The 16170-nt window shown below is 39.4% G+C and overlaps 1 pseudogene; it reads right to left on the bottom strand.

The window, feature by feature from the left end:
* Positions 1-7796: 7796 nt before the first annotated feature.
* The window catches only part of LOC125339940, a 32006-nt pseudogene continuing 23632 nt past the window's right edge, over positions 7797-16170 (bottom strand).

Here is a 16170-nt window from a genome sequence, read left to right on the forward strand (position 1 = left end):
GGGAGAGAGATAAAAGCTCATTTAGGAACGACATGAACATACTGGGTATTTAGCTGTTTATCAGTAAATATCTCCACTGAGATTAAGAAAAGCAGTAGCTTAATAAATTAAGTACTTCCTGGTATGGTTACTGTACTGGTAACTGCCCAACAGAATCTGGATTTTGATGAGGGAACAGAGAAAAAAGCTCATTTAGGACCTGCACTTATGAAGGTGGTAGACAGCTGTATATCAGGGAGTATCCCTTCTGAGAACAAGAACAGCTGGAGCTTGTTAAGGTAATTACATCGAGGAAAGGTCAATGTACTGGAACCTACTCAGAAGAATCTGATTTGTGGCGAGGGAAGAGAGATAAAAGCTCATTTTGGAACAACATGAACATACTGGGGAGGTAGCTGTTTATCAGTAAATATATCCACTGAGAATAAGAATAGCAGTAGCTTAGTAAATTAAGTACTTCCTGGTATGGTTATTGAACTGGAGACTCCATAAAAATATCTGATTTCTGCTGAGCGAACAGAAAAAAAGCTCATTTAGGAACTACACTTACGAAGGTGGTAGGCAGCTGTATATCATGCAATATCCCTTCTGATTATAAGAAGAGCTGTTGCTTCTTAAGGTAAGTATTTCGTGGAAAGGTTAACGTACTCGAAACTCCTCACAAGAATCGGCTTTTTTTGAGGGAACAGAGAAAAAAGCTCATTTACGAACTACACTTACGAAAGTGGTTGTCAGCTGTATATTAGGGAGTATCCCTTCTGAGAATAAGAGCAGTTGGAGCACGGTAAGGTAATTAGATCAAGGACAGGTTAATGTACTGGAAACTCCTCAGAAGACTCTGAGATGTATTGAGGGAAGAGAGAAAAGCTCATTTAGGAACTACACATAAGAACGGGGTAGGCAGCTGTATATCAGGCCATATCCTTTCGGATAATAAGAACAGCTGTTGCTTGTTAAGGTAAGTAGTTCGTGGAAAGGTTACTATACTGGAAACTCCTCACAAGAATCTGCTTTGGGGTGAGGTAACAGAGAAAAAAGCTCATTTATTAACAACATGAACATACTGGGTAGGTTGGTGTTTATAAGGAAATATCTCCCTTGAGAATTAGAATAGCAGTAGCTTAGTATATTAAGTACTGCCTTCTATCATAAGTGTACTGGAAACTACTCAAAAGAATCTGCTTTTTGGTGACGGAAGAGAGAAAACCTCATTTAAGTACTAAACTTACGAAGGTGGTTGGCAGCAGTAAATCAGGCAATATCCCTTCTGAGAATAAGAACAGCTGGAGCTTGTTAAGGTAAGTAGTTCGTGGAATCTTTCATGCACTGGAAAATCCTCACAAGACTCTGATTTGTGGTGATGGAGGAGAGATAAAAGCTCATTTAGGAACTACACATAGGAACGGGGTAGGCAGCAGTATTTCAGGCAATATCCCTTCTGATAATAAGAACAAATGTTGGTTGTTAAGGTAAGTAGTTCGTGGAATGGGTAATGTACTGGAAACTCCTCACAAGAATCTGCTTTGTGGTGAGGGAACTGAGAAAAAAGCTCATTTAGGAACTCCACTTACAAAGGTGGTAGGCAGCTGTATATCAGGGAATATTCCTTCTGAGAATAAGAACAGCTGGAGCTTGTTAAGGTGATTTCATTGAGGAAAGGTTAATGTACTGGAAACTCCTCAGAAACATCTGATTTGTGGTGCGGGAAGGGAGATAAAAGCTTATTTATGAACAACATGATCATACTGCGTAGGTAGGTGTTTATAAGTAAATATCTCCCTTGAGATTGAGAATAGCAGTAGCTTAGTAAATTAAGTAATGCCTGGTATGGTTAATGTACTGGAAACTCCTCAAAAGAATCTGCTTTTTGGTGACGGAAGAGAGACAAAACCTCCTTTAAGAACTAAACTTACGAAGGTGGTTGGCAGCAGTAAATCAGGCAATATCCCTTCTGAGAATAAGAACAGCTGGAGCTTGTTAAGGTAAGTACTTCGTGGAAAGTTTAATGCACTGGAAAATCCTCACAAGAATCTGCATTGTGGTGAGGGAACAGAGAAAAAACTCATTTAGGAACTGCACTTACAAAGGTGGTAGGCAACTGTATATCAGGAAGTATCCCTTCTGAGAATAAGAACAGCTGGAGCTTGTTAAGGTAATTAGATCGAGGAACGGTTAATGTACTGGAAACTCCTCCAAAGAATCTGATTAGAGTTGAGGGAATAGAGATAAAAGCTCATTTAGGAATGACATGAACATATTGGGTGTGTAGCTGTTTATTAGAAAATATGTCGCCTGAGAATAAGAATAGCAGTAGTTTAGTAAATTAAGTACTTCCTGGTAGGGGCAATGTACTCGAAATTCCTCAAAAGAATTTGCTTTTTGGTGAGGGAAGAGAGATAAAATCTCATTTAGGAACTACACTTACAAAGGTGGTAGGCAGACGTATATCAGGCAATATTCCTTCTGATTATAAGATCAGTTGTTGCTTGTTAAGGTAAGTAGTTCGTGGAAAGGTTAAAGTACTGGAAACTCCTCAGAAGAATCTGTTTTCTGGTGAGGCAACAGAGAAAAAAGATTATTTATGACCTACACTTACGAAGGTGTTAGGCATGTATATCAGGGAGTATCCCTTCTGAGAATAAGAACAGCTGGAGCTTGTTAAGGTAATTAGATCGAGGAAAGGTTAATGTACTGGAAACTCCTCAAAAGAACCTGATGTGTGGTGAGGGAAGAGAGATAAATCCTCTTTCAGGAATGATATGGACACACTGGGTAGGTAGCTGTTTATCAGTAAATATCTCCCCTGAGAATGAGAATAGCTGTAGCTTAGTAATTTAAGTAATTCCTGGTATGGTTAGTGTGCTGGAAACTCCTCAAAAGAATCTGCTTTTTTGTCATGGAAGAGAGATAAATACTCAATTAGGAACTGCACTTACGAAGGTGGTTGGCAGGTGTATATCAGGCAATATCCCTTCTGATAATAAGAACAGCTGGAGCTTGTTAAGGTAATTACATCCAGGAAAGGTTATTGTACTGGAAACTCCTCACAAGAATCATCTTTGTGGTGAGGGAACAGAGAAAAAAGCTCATTTACGAACTACACTTACGAATGTGGTAGGCAGATGTACATCATGCAATATACCTTCTGATTATAAGAAAAGCTGTTGCTTCTTAAGGTAAGTAGTTCGTGGAAAGGTTAATGTATTCGAAACTCCTCACAAGAATCTGCTTTTTCATGAGGGAACAGAGAAAAAAGCTCATTTACAAACTACACTTACGAAAGTGGTAGGCAGCAGTATATCATGGAGTATCCCTTCTGAGAATAAGAACAGTTGGAGCACGGTAAGGTAATTAGATCGAGGAAAGGTTAATGTACTGGAATCTCCTCAGAAGACTCTGATGTGTGGTGAGGGGAGAGAGATAAAAGCTCATTTAGGAACTACACATACGAACGGGGTATGCAGCTGTATATCAGGCAATATCCCTTCTGATAATAAGAACAGCTATTGCTTGTTAAGGTAAGTTGTTCTTGGAAAGGTTAATGTACTGGAAACTTCTCACCAGAATCTGCTTTGTGGTGATGGAACAGAGAAAAAAGCTCATTTAGGAACTACACTTACGAAGGTGGTTGGCAGCTGTATATCAGGCAATATCCCTTCTGAGAATGAGAACAGCAGGAGCTTGTTAAGGTAATTAGATAGAGGAAAGGTTAATGTACTGGATACTCCTGAGAAGAATCTGATTTGTGGTGAGGGAAGAGAGATAAAAGCTCATTTAGGAACGACATGAACATACTGGGTAGGTAGCTGTTTATCAGTAAATATCTCCACTGAGAATAAGAAAAGCAGTAGCTTAGTAAATTATGTACTTCCTGGTATGGTTTTTGTACTGGAGACTCCTCAAAAGTATCTCCTTTGTCGTGCGGGAACAGAGTAAAAGATCAATTAGGAACTACCCTTACGAAGGTGGTAGGCAGCTGTATATCAGTTTGTATCCCTTCTGAGAATAAGAACAGCTGGGGCTTGTTAAGGTAATTACATCCAGGAAAGGTTAATGTACTGGAAACTCCTCAGAAGAACCTGTTGTGTGGTGAGGGAAGAGACATAAAAGCTCATTTAGGAACAACATGAACATACTGGGTAGGTAGCTGTTTACCAGTATATATCTCCACTGAGAATAAGAATAGCAGTAGCCTAGTAAATTAAGTACTTCCTGGTATGGGTATTGTACGGGAGACTCCTCAAAAGAATCTGCTTTGTGGTGTGGGATCCGAGAAAAAAGCTCATTTAGGAACTACACTTACGAATATGCTAGGCAGCTGTATGTCAGGGAGTATGCCTTCTGAGAATAAGAACACCTAGAGCTTGTTAAGGTAATTAGATTGTGGAATGTTTAATGTACTGGAAACTCCTCAAAATATTCTGATGTGTGGTGAGGGAAGAGAGATAAAACCTCATTTAGGAATGACATGAACAAACTTTGTATGTAGCTGTTTATCAGTAAAAATCTCCCCTGAGAATGAGAATAGCAGTAGCTTAGTAAATTAAGTACTGCCTGGTATGGTTAATGTACTGGAAACTCCTCAAAAGAATCTTCTTTTTGGTGACGGAAGAGAGATAAAACCTCATTTGGGAACTACACTTACGAAGGTGTTTGGCAGCTGTATATCAGGCAATATCCCTTCTGAGAATAAGAACAGCTGGAGCTTGTTAAGGTAAGTCGTTCGTGGAAAGGTTAATGTACTGGAAAATCCTCACAAGAATCTGATTTGTGGTGAGGCAAGAGAGATAAAAGCTCATTTAGGAATGATATGAACATATTGGGTAGGTAGCTGTTTATTAGTAAATATCTCCCCTGAGAATAAGAATATCAGTAGCTTAGTAAATTAAGTACTTCCTGGTATGTGTAATGTACTGAATATTCCTCAAAAGAACCTGCTTTTTGTTGAGGGAAGAGAGATAAAAGATCATTTAGGAACTACACTTACGTAGGTGGTAGGCAGCTCTATGTCGGGAGCCGAGCTTACCTCATCCTGACCTCTGGTTGTGCTGTTATCACAAGGAATGGGGTAATATTTGGCTTAATTGACAGCCAACACTTACCAAGATGTTTTCCTGTGTCCATAGGCGCCTGGCTTATGTTTACCATTCAGCCTTGTCTTGTTTCATTGCCTTCTGTTATTTATGGTCTTAAAAGCTTTCTTATTTTCTTACACTTTGGTAACCCTATTCCATTCCCTGGTGCCCAAACTGCATATAAGCTGGATGTTAAGAATAAACAAGGCTGTAGTCTTGAGGTTCAACCTTACGGCTGCAGACCTCCCGTACCCCGTCTTTGTCTCTTGTCTTTTTTCTCTTTCCTTATTTTTCCTTTTCCTTATCCCCGCCGCCCCTCAGTCAGGATTCCTGTTTCCCTGCTGGCTGGCCCAGCAGGTTTGGCACCCGAACAGGGGCTTGAAGGCCTGGGCTCGACGGCGGGTGACCCCCGCTCAGGTAATGACGTCCGAATACTTGGGAAGGAGAGCGGGAGGAGAGTGTATTGTAGGGAGTAATAAATTATGGGACAAGGTAATAGCCGCACGCTATACGTGCAGGCCCTCATAGGCATGCTACATACCCGGGGAGTGAAAATTGGCCAAAGTCAGTTAGAACTTTTTTTTTCATTTTGTTGAGGAAGCATGCCCCTGGTTCCCCGAAGAAGGAACCATTAACTTAGAAACTTGGTGAAAGATAGGAAAAAGGATTCCGGAGTATTATGATGTAAGTGGCCCTGAGAAAACTCCAGCGGATGCCCTCATTCTCTGGAATCTGGTCCGAGATTGTTTGGATCCTAGACATGAAGGGCTTAGATTTGATCAGTTGATCAGAGAAACTGAACAGGGGCCTGATGAACATCACCCAGCCCCTGGAGCTTGTGCATCTGCCCAGGAAGAGCTGAGAAAATTAGTAAGATCTGAACCCACTGGGCTAGATATTAAGGAAGACTCAGACAGCTCAGACTCTGAGGAGAAATCATGCAATGAGCCTACTAAAGATAGATTAACTCATGTTGAGAAAATGCTGGATTCAGCCATAACCCTGCTGTCGCAGCTTCGGCTGGGACAACAAACCCCTGCAAAGTTGGAAACTTGTGGGCCCCCACCCACAATCTTGGAGGTCTTTGATCCTTTCCCACCACCCCCACCGCCTGCTATTGTCTCACCGCCAGTACCATCTCAGCCTGTGCTGTTAAAGGCGCCTGGCCCTCCTAGCGGTGAACTCCTTTTTGGGACAAGCCCTAATCCTCCCCCTAAGCGCAGTGCTCTGCAACTCTCCATGGCACATGCTGCTCATGAAGGGGTGGACATTTCTGGTTTTCACTTATTCCCAGTAAGGAGGACTGAAGATAACAAAGCAGTCCACCAGCCTTTGCCATTTAAACAAATAAGTGATCTTAAGAATGCTTGTGCTCAATACGGCCCCACAGCACCGTTTACTGAAGTCATTCTTTTTTTTTTTTTTTTTTTTTGGCCAGTCCTGGGCCTTGGACTCAGGGCCTGAGCACTGTCCCTGGCTTCTTCCCGCTCAAGGCTAGCACTCTGCCACTTGAGCCATAGCGCCGCTTCTGGCCGTTTTCTGTATATGTGGTGCTGGGGAATCGAACCTAGGGCCTCATGTATCCGAGGCAGGCACTCTTGCCACTAGGCTATATCCCCAGCCCCTGAAGTCATTCTTGATGCCTTGGCAGCTAAAACTTTATGCCCAAATGATTGGAAACAGTTAGCTAAGGCTTGTCTTAGTGGAGGAGATTACTTGTTACAGAAGTCTGAATTTGTAGATCAGTGTCAGGCAACAGCAGAGACCAACAGGGCTAATAATGTGCCTGCTTCATTTGCGGAGCTCGTTGGGGAAGGTGCTTACACTGACACCGAGCACTCTGCCACTTGAGCCACAGCGCCGCTTCTGGCCATTTTCTGTATATGTGGTGCTGGGGAATCGAACCTAGGGCCTCGTGTATACGAGGCAGGCACTCTTGCCACTAGGCTATATCCCCAGCCCCTGTCACACTGTATTTTTATGAGCTACATATTTCCCAAAACATTTTGCTGTTTCAGCTGTTAACTTGGGGATTGGGAGCACAGGTATCTAACTTGAGCCATGCCTCCATACCTTTTGTATGTTATTTTCAAGGTAAGCTCTTGCTTTATGCCCAAACCGGCCTGGGAGGTGATCCTCCTACTTGTGCTCCCCCCAGAAGTTGGGTAATAAGCATATGCCACCATACTTAACTGTTAATTGAGATGAAGTCTCTTCAACTTTTATGCACTGGCTGTCCTCAAACTGTGGTCCTCTGATATCTGCCTTCCAAGTAGCTAGGACTGAATTACAGGCTTGACCTACCATTGTCCACTTTTCAGTACAGTTTTTAACTTCCTGTCCCAATCCTTTTACAAATTGTCCTATTTATGTGTGTATGTGTGTGATATAGGGATTTGAATTCAAAACCCTGTGCTTATTAGGAAGGTGCTCTACCAATTAAGCAAGACCCTTAGCCTTTTTTGCATTTAACTATCTTTCTTATAAGGTCTCGTATTTTTGCTTGGGGCCAGCCTGGACCACGATCCCTACTTAAGACCTCTTTCATAGCTAGGATGACAGGCCTATCTCACCATGGCCCAGCTTACTGTATAAGATGGGGTCTTGTTAACTTTTTACCCAGGCAGGCTTCAAACCTCAATCCTCTGTCTACTTTCCTGGTCTCTGCCTTCTGAGTAGCTAAGATTACAAGTGGGAACAAGTTCTATCTGTTCTCAGAGACAGTTCAAAGGCAGCTCATGTTGAACCCCTCAGTGACTGTCTTCCTTGAAGGCCTTGGTCTCCATCAGTGTTAACTGTGCTGCGTTACACCAAGACATGGGAAGGTTGCTGCATTATAGGAAAAAAGAGATGCAGTACACAGGATCTAAATAATTTAACAGAATTCATTTAATAAGCATATTAACATTTAAAGTTCATTTCTTCCAAAAACATTTTAATTACATTCAAACTGTATTCATTTTAAATACCAACAAACTCATCATTTACATACAGGGCTAGATATTAGAAAACGTGAAAATTTAAACAAGCTGTGTTTTTTTAAGTCCTTTCAAATCGAAAACACTGAAAAGTACTAATATATACCTTTAAAAAAGTACACATTATCAAGAAAACATAAGCTGATCTAATAGGAAAAGAAATGTAATACACATAAAATGTAACATAATTTGAATAGGCTCAACTTACAGTTGTGCCCCAAAGTATAAAAAGAACAAACCTAAGAACTACTAATACAAATACAAACAAAAATCACAGCTGACATTCTAAACCAATGCACCAATAATGCTTCTCAGAGATGGTCTCAAGATTTTATGTTGACCAGTGATTTTTTTCATTTCTTCTCAAATACAGAACCAGAATACTTGGAATTTTCTTTGTCTTTAAAGTCTATCCATTTTTTTCTTTATGGCAATGACTCAAAGACACTATGAGAAGAAGTATTCAGTCTAGTATGTTCAGGTACTTTTTCCCCCACTTAACCTATCCTTCTATTCCCCTTGGAATAGCCTCTAAGAAAATGCACAAACCAAGCAACTCTGAGAGGGCAAAGAAACCTGAGACTTGGCATTATCATAGGTTAGAAAGTTTTTAAGTAGTAAATGCAGAAAAGGAAGCCATATCTGAAATGTAAGTCAGAGAAAAATTTAAACATAATAGAAGACATCTAGAACTGTGGTCCTTGTGTGTTAGGTTCAAAAACATAAAGCAACCAAGGTACCAATAACTGCTGTGTATCTTTTAAAACTTGTAGAAATGTCTTTAAATCTTTTAACAAGGTGCTATAGCCAAAGATGTCAAAATTACTGTGTTCAGTGAAGGACTTGTGAGAGCTTTTATGAGAGAGAGAGGAAGGGAGGGAGGGAAGGAAGGAGAGAAGGAAGTAAGAGAGGGAGGGAGGGAGGGAAGGAGGGAAGATAGGTATGGGAGTCCTCAGTTTAAAAGAGGCAGCTCTATAATCAGCTAAGCAACATAACCTCATTTATCAAGGCAGGAAGGAGCTCTACCTTTCTCTTTAGATTTTACTGCATTACCTAATCACACAAAAAAGAGCATTCCTTCTTTTCTTTTAACATGTCTCTGACTTAACATGACAAAATGAGCAGCCCTTAACACAAATTATTTTTAAAGGCCATTTTTAAAGTTACTTGGCTGCTGGTATTTTTTTCTTGATGATGAATTAAGGAACTGATTCTTCTACATGGTGCTCAGAAAATATGATAGTCATGCCTTTTCTGCATTACAAAGTAAACAATGGGTTGTGATTCCATTTTTTTTAAAAGTAACTGCTGTTGTGTCAAGCCATGAAATGATTACTGCTTTGTTCCCTATGATCACTACAGTTCTCACATGTGAAGACGGTGATGTGAAGTAGCATTGCAACCACACTCGTCATGTGTGACACACACCCCCTCTCGGTTTGGGAAACATGGTACATTTGGAGTTTCCTTTGGGCATGTTCTTCCACAGCTAAGCATTCTAGAACAGTAAAAGGAGAAAAGAAATACTCTGAATGTCATTCTAATGACAACAAATACTGTCAGTACTCAAAGTCAAATAGGCATAACCTGCATTGTCAGTCACTTGTGGGTTTTTCTCCCAAAGGAAGGCGTTCCCATAACTGGAGCAACTGTTCACCAACCTGTGGTTCTAGTTCCTGGATAAATCAAAAGTTAAAATAAACATACAAAGAATGAGAGTGAAATTTTCTTTAATTACCAAAAACTACACTGATAAAAATGCAAAAAGAATTCCATTTTATTTATTTTTTTGTCAGACCATGCTATAACCAAATGGTACATATTGTACTAATCTTTGCTTTAAGATATACAAGTTGACTTTCAGATTTCAGACTAATGAATCTACAAATGTCTCAACTTTCATGGCAAAATGCCAACTGGTTCACATAGTCCTGGAATTCTATGTAGAAATAGTACATGGTTTTTAATGGAGATTTAGCAAAAGTGCCCAACTTGAACAGTCTTCTTTTTAGGAATTGTTGATCTCAAAATCAGCATTAGAACATAAAATAACAAGTAAAAATACAAGAATAAAATAAAACAAAAATAAAAGAATGCCACTTTACAGACTTCATGTTATCACTACGAGTATTTAAAAACCAACTTATACTTTCCTGTGTGGATGTGAAGTAAGCCACCTGATTAAAGACATGACTCACTGTCATTTAGGTAAAATTAATCTCTAAGTCTATACCCTCTTAATATCAAATGGAGTAATAACTCATTTCATTAAAAATATAAAATGGTTATTTACTTTATATAATTCGTTTAAGACATTAAGACATTAAATAGGTAAATATGTAGACTGTAGATTTTCTACTGGGAGTGCTGGGCAGAGTAAATAACGTGAATGACAGCATATTACCTGCCCATCTCGGCTTATCTGCACCTTCTTGTTGTCATTCCACGGGTTGAGCAGGTGGTGTGCACACTGGAAAGGAAGGCTCTCTTTTCGTATCCACTCGACCTTAAACACCCTGCCTAGGCCAGGTGAGCCCCAGTCTTGACTTTTCTCCCTTCCTATCTCAGAAGACATCCTGGAAAACCCCTGTAGGTAAAATAAGGGGAATAGATGGAGGGAAAGGTATTAAAATATATGAACTTAATATGTCTGATAAAGCTGAGTTTTTGACATTTTTAAGGTAAAACTATAAAAGTAATGTATGCTTAACAACAAAAAAATCAAAATTAAAGCTCCTTACTAAATTTTTTATAGACTTTATTACCAAATTTTAGAAGAAAACATAATTTTAATCTAACACACTTCAAATGCTGTTTCTAAATAACCTGTCTTCTATTCTAAGTCTACATTTATTTCATGACAAATAAAGACAATTGAACCAAAGTTCTATTTCTATAATAAATTCCATTCAGATATGCATGAAGTTAAGCACAGTTGAGAAACACACATTGTCAATGCCAACTTTCTTGGCCTATTTAAACATTCTACCTAGTCAAACTCTCCTTAGTCTTAATGCATCTGAGAACCAGTAAATCTAAGGTTGTGTTTCGAGGAAAGTATTTATGTGCAAAGGCAAAAATAAAGAGGTCCCAGTTCTAGCACCCTTAGAAGAGATATAAAATACTCAGCATTCCAAGTCAAGCAAAAAGCACCACTCCACTCCAATGTAGTAAAAAGCCTGGCTTTGTTTTGCTGTTTTTACCTGTACAGTGTGACCCACTGTACAGTAAAATGGAACAAGTCCATTCAGGATGGCTCACCTGGAAATGCCCAGATCCTTGAACAGAAAATACCAAGTAAACCATGCTGCTCTCCCAGAAGGCCCGATTTAGCTTCCGCTCATTACTAGGGGTTGTAGACCAGATGCCCTTCTGTTGAGAAATTTCAAGGTTTCTCAGATTGCTACTCTTCATTATGAAGTACCGAACAGGCATGTTGGGTCTTGGTGAAGGAGATTTTGAGCCCTATAAAACAATATGTAAGTTCTTGGAGGGTAATGTAACCTTTCAAAATCAGTAAACACCATTTCTATAAATACATAAGACAAAAATATTTTACCAAATAGTCAACAAATGCAAAAAGCTCCATCATGCTTGAAAACTTTTACAAAGCTCAATCAAAATGAGCTTACAACAGTATGTACTTTCAAAGCATAAAAAGAAAGGATCCAGACTTTAACTTAAGACTCCAAATGGATTTTCACAATATGTTTTTAAAAACCTAGACATTCTGAAAACAAACTTAAACTAACTGCTATGTTTACTATGAGGAGGCAGTTTCCTGTGACAAGTCTAGCAGTTCTGGAGTTGCAAAACAGAGATGGGTTTAGAGGCCACAGGGATTTGAATCTGCATAGCAAGTACTGCAAAAGCTCAACAAGTTGAGCACCAGTTGTGAGCAAATCAAGCAAGAGAAGGCAAGGCCTCAGAGTTTAAGCCCTGATATTGGCAAAAAAGAAACAAGTAACAACAAATTAGAATGCTAATTCAGCAGAGACTATGGCCAGAATGGGAAATGAGCACAGAAAAGATGCAGAGCAGGGAAAATGCAAGTTCACATTAATGGCCACCACCAATCTATTAACTAGGAATCACAAGACCATCCCATATTTTGAATTATAAAGACATTACCATTATAAGTAATGCCAAGTTCTGCTAAAAATATCCAACAAATTAAACTCTTAAGAGTTTGTTAAAGAAAATGCAGACTAGTACAGCCATTTTAGAAAAGAGTTGAGTTTCTTGTAAAGTTAAACATATTTATTATGTAACCCAGTATATGGTAAAACTATCTGCTGAAGCACAATGTAGCTAAGTAACCCCTATCCAAATACTTATTCAGGTGTTAGTAACACAGGAAACTAAAAGTAAACACATTCTGAACAAATGAAATAATTCATATTACACATTTTAAAGAGAATAGTTTTCAGTTCCATATCATCTATCTTTTGCCTTCCTAGCCCCAATCTGCCTTCTGTACCTAACAATATTTTATTTAATATTATTTTACAATAATTATTGTACTTCCAAATACCAATTAATGCCTGGGGATATGGCCTAGTGGCAAGAGCGCTTGCCTCTTATACATGAAGCCCTGGGTTCGATTCCCCAGCACCACATATACAGAAAATGGCCAGAAGTGGCGCTGTAACTGAAGTGGCAGAGTGCTAGCCTTGAGCAAAAAAAAAAAAAAAAAAAAAAACAAGCCAGGGACAGTGCTCAGGCCCTGAGTCCAAGGCCCAGGACTGGCAAAAAAAAAAAAAAAAAGACCCAAATACCAATTAATGAGTAAAAGAAACACATGCTTCTGATTTTGAAATTATATACCAAAATTTATTTAAATAGCTTTGTTGTTTCAACCAAAAGGTTCTATTTTTTTTTTTGGCCAGTCCTGGGCTTGAACTCAGGGCCTGAGCACTGTCCCTGGCTTCTTTTTGCTCAAGGCTAGCACTCTGCCACTTGAGCCACAGTGCCACTTCTGGCCATTTTCTGTATATGTGGTGCTGGGGAATTGAACCCAGGGTCTCATGTATACGAGGCAAGCACTCTTGCCACTAGGCCATATCCCCAGCCCTACCAAAAGGTTCTAAAGAAATAAAAATAATGAACATCCCAGCTATATACAATTAGTAAATAATCTCTTAGTTAAAATACCCCAAAATAGTAATTATTAGAAGTATTTGGCAAGCAGAAAAAATACTAAAAAAATAAAAAATGTACTCCAAGTATTGCAGTTTTCCAGGAGACATTCAATAGTTATACCTGCAAGGGTGGTATTTAAACGTGTAACACTGGAGGTCCTACAAACCTGACACTTCCTGCATCTAGTTCTGCTACTACTTACCTTTCCTGAAGATGGTGGGGAAGGACTCGCACAAGGACTTGGGTAGGTGCTGCTGTCCGCAGACTTCACAGAGCACTGGTCTGATCGGTCCTCAGTGCTCCGCTTTGGATGCAAAATTCCTCTGTCTTTGTACTTCTGAGGTGGGTGGAGATTTCGTCAGTACTCTGGAACAAGACAGAAGGGTCAGAGATGAATCATACACACAGGTTTATGAAACAACAGCTCCAATATGGGGTGGGGAGGGGAATGGTGGGAAATGGACTTTAAACAACTGTAAATAATTCTCACTGCAGACTATCTAGGAAACATGTCACTTAACATGTATCAATAAAACATACTTTCAAAACGTTGCTTTCAGAAATGGAGGTGTGGCTCAAGTGGTAGAGCATTAACCATGAGTGAAAAAGCCAAGCAAGAGGGCTGGGAATATGGCCTAGTGGCAAGAGTGCTTGCCTTGTATACATGAAGCCCTGGGTTCGATTCCCCAGCACCACATATATACAAAATGGCCAGAAGTGATGCTCAAGTGGTAGAGTGCTAGCCTTGAGCACAAAGAAGCCAGGGACAGTGCTCAGGCCCTGAGTCCAAGACCAGGACTGGCAAAAAAGAAAAAAAAAAAAGGCAAGCAAGAGTGTGAGGCCCTGAGTTCAAGCTCTAGCAAAATAAATAAAATAAAATAAACAAAACGTTGCTTTCTTTCCAATATACCTTCAATTTGTGAATTCTGGAAATGAACAATTTGAGTTTTCTTCTGATAGAATGATCCTGAATATTAAATATCTCATAAGTACTTAAAATCCCTTACATTACCTTAATACTAGTAAGACCTAACTAAAACTTTTCATTTTATTATACTTTTTTTTCATCCTCGATTGTAAAAAAAAAAAGTAATCATTAACTAGTACAAATAATTAACTTCTTGGAGAAAATACTTTCCATTTAGATCATATTTTACCTTTCTGCAGTAGTACACTCATCAGGAAATTCGGTGTCTGCTGAGCTTTTCCTACTATTATTTGACCTCCAAGATGATGCCAAAGGAAGTTCTTCTGAAGACATGGGTCTTGGCCTCTGGCCAATCCCAGACGGCTACTGTAAACCTGCAGATTGCTCCTCTGTACTTAACACAGCTATAATTGCTCGTATGGTGGCTTCATCCACTTGAGACCAAGGTTTAGATGGAGCTCTCATTCGGCGTAAAAACAGACTATGCCACTTCTGTCTGAGCTGCAGTAATAAACTGGCAGCCTGTAATACAAGTTCCTCAGCTCAAACAGATGCAAGCAAACATAACATGTATGTAAGACACTCTTCATTACTTAAGATCTGAAACTGTTACTATTTCCATTCATTTGTGTCATGAATGAAATAAAATTTCTCATTTACCATAATCAAGACTAGAGAGAGTTTAATGGGGGTGAGATCAAACACTAATATTGAAAATATAGTAGCAATAACAGATGAATAAAGACACTGGTGCTACTGAGACATTACTGTTGTGTCTGCAGAACATCCAAATGAGGCTGTTCAGAAGGTAAGGGCACTCTCAGAGCATCCACGTGACTAAGCCTACATGCAGAGGCATGACTCCGTGGGACATCTCACGGCTCCCAGAGCCAATGAGAAGAAAACAGCTAGGCACAAAGAACCAGAGAACTTAACCTACATAATGGTCAGGGAAACATCCTAGAAGGAATGACTGCAAAGGAAGAATTAAGAGGGATTAATGTCCCAGTAATTAAAGATAATGAAGTCGGAGCAGGAATGAAGGAGAGGAGAATTATAAACAGGAGGTTATGAGCAACAGTGACAATGATCAAACTAACGTAGAGAACACAGATGACCTTGGAGAGAAGAGTTTCAATGCAGCAAAGGGCTGGAAATGAGAACGAGACTGCAGTAGGTTGCAATGACCAATGAATAGATGTTTAAAAGAAGTAAAGCTAGAAATTGTTGACTATTGACAACTTGGTTATTCTCTCCCCCCAAAACATTGATATAATAATCATTAAAAGCAGAGTCATGAAAAAGTTTAACTTAAAAGAATGTAAAATTTTAAAACATTTACTCCCAAGCTGGGTACTGAAGCCTCACACCTGTAATTCTACCTACTCAAGAGGCAAAGATTATAGAGTTCAAAGCCAGCCCAGGCTGAAAAAGTCCTTAAGACTCTTATCTCCAATTAAACAGCAAAAAGCCAGGAGCAGAGGTGTGGTACAGTGCCAGACCCGAAGGAAAAAGCCAAGAAAGAGAGGCCCTGAGTTCAAATCCTAACTCTAGCATATGCACCCAAACCTGCGTGCACACACACAATTTATTCCCAATTCAGAGATACATGGAAACACAAAACAGAATATTTCACTCAGGAATACACAAAATAAAGGTTTCATATCCCCAATACTAATTTTTAATATATGCAGAAATACTAAAATATTACTGCTATGGTTTGAATGCATTTGTTCCCTCTAAAAATTCATGTTGAAATTCAATATGGAATGTAGAATCACCAAAAAGCTGGAAGTAAAGCTGGCTGAAGTGGTAGAATTGCTAGTCTTGAGCAAAAAAGCATCAGGGACAGAACCCAGGCTCTGAGTTCAAGCCCCAGGACTACACAAAATTAAAAAGTAAAAGAAAGACTTGATGAAGTATGTTCATCCCTTTTGCACTTCTGCCTTCTGAGAACACAGAAGACCCAGGGCTGCCCTCTTATATATGGAAAGTAGCTCTCATCCTTGATTTTGGACATCATAGCATCTAGAACCGTGAGAAATAC

The sequence above is a fragment of the Perognathus longimembris genome, chromosome 22 (genome assembly GCF_023159225.1).
Source record: "Perognathus longimembris pacificus isolate PPM17 chromosome 22, ASM2315922v1, whole genome shotgun sequence".
Classification (NCBI taxonomy): domain Eukaryota; kingdom Metazoa; phylum Chordata; class Mammalia; order Rodentia; family Heteromyidae; genus Perognathus; species Perognathus longimembris.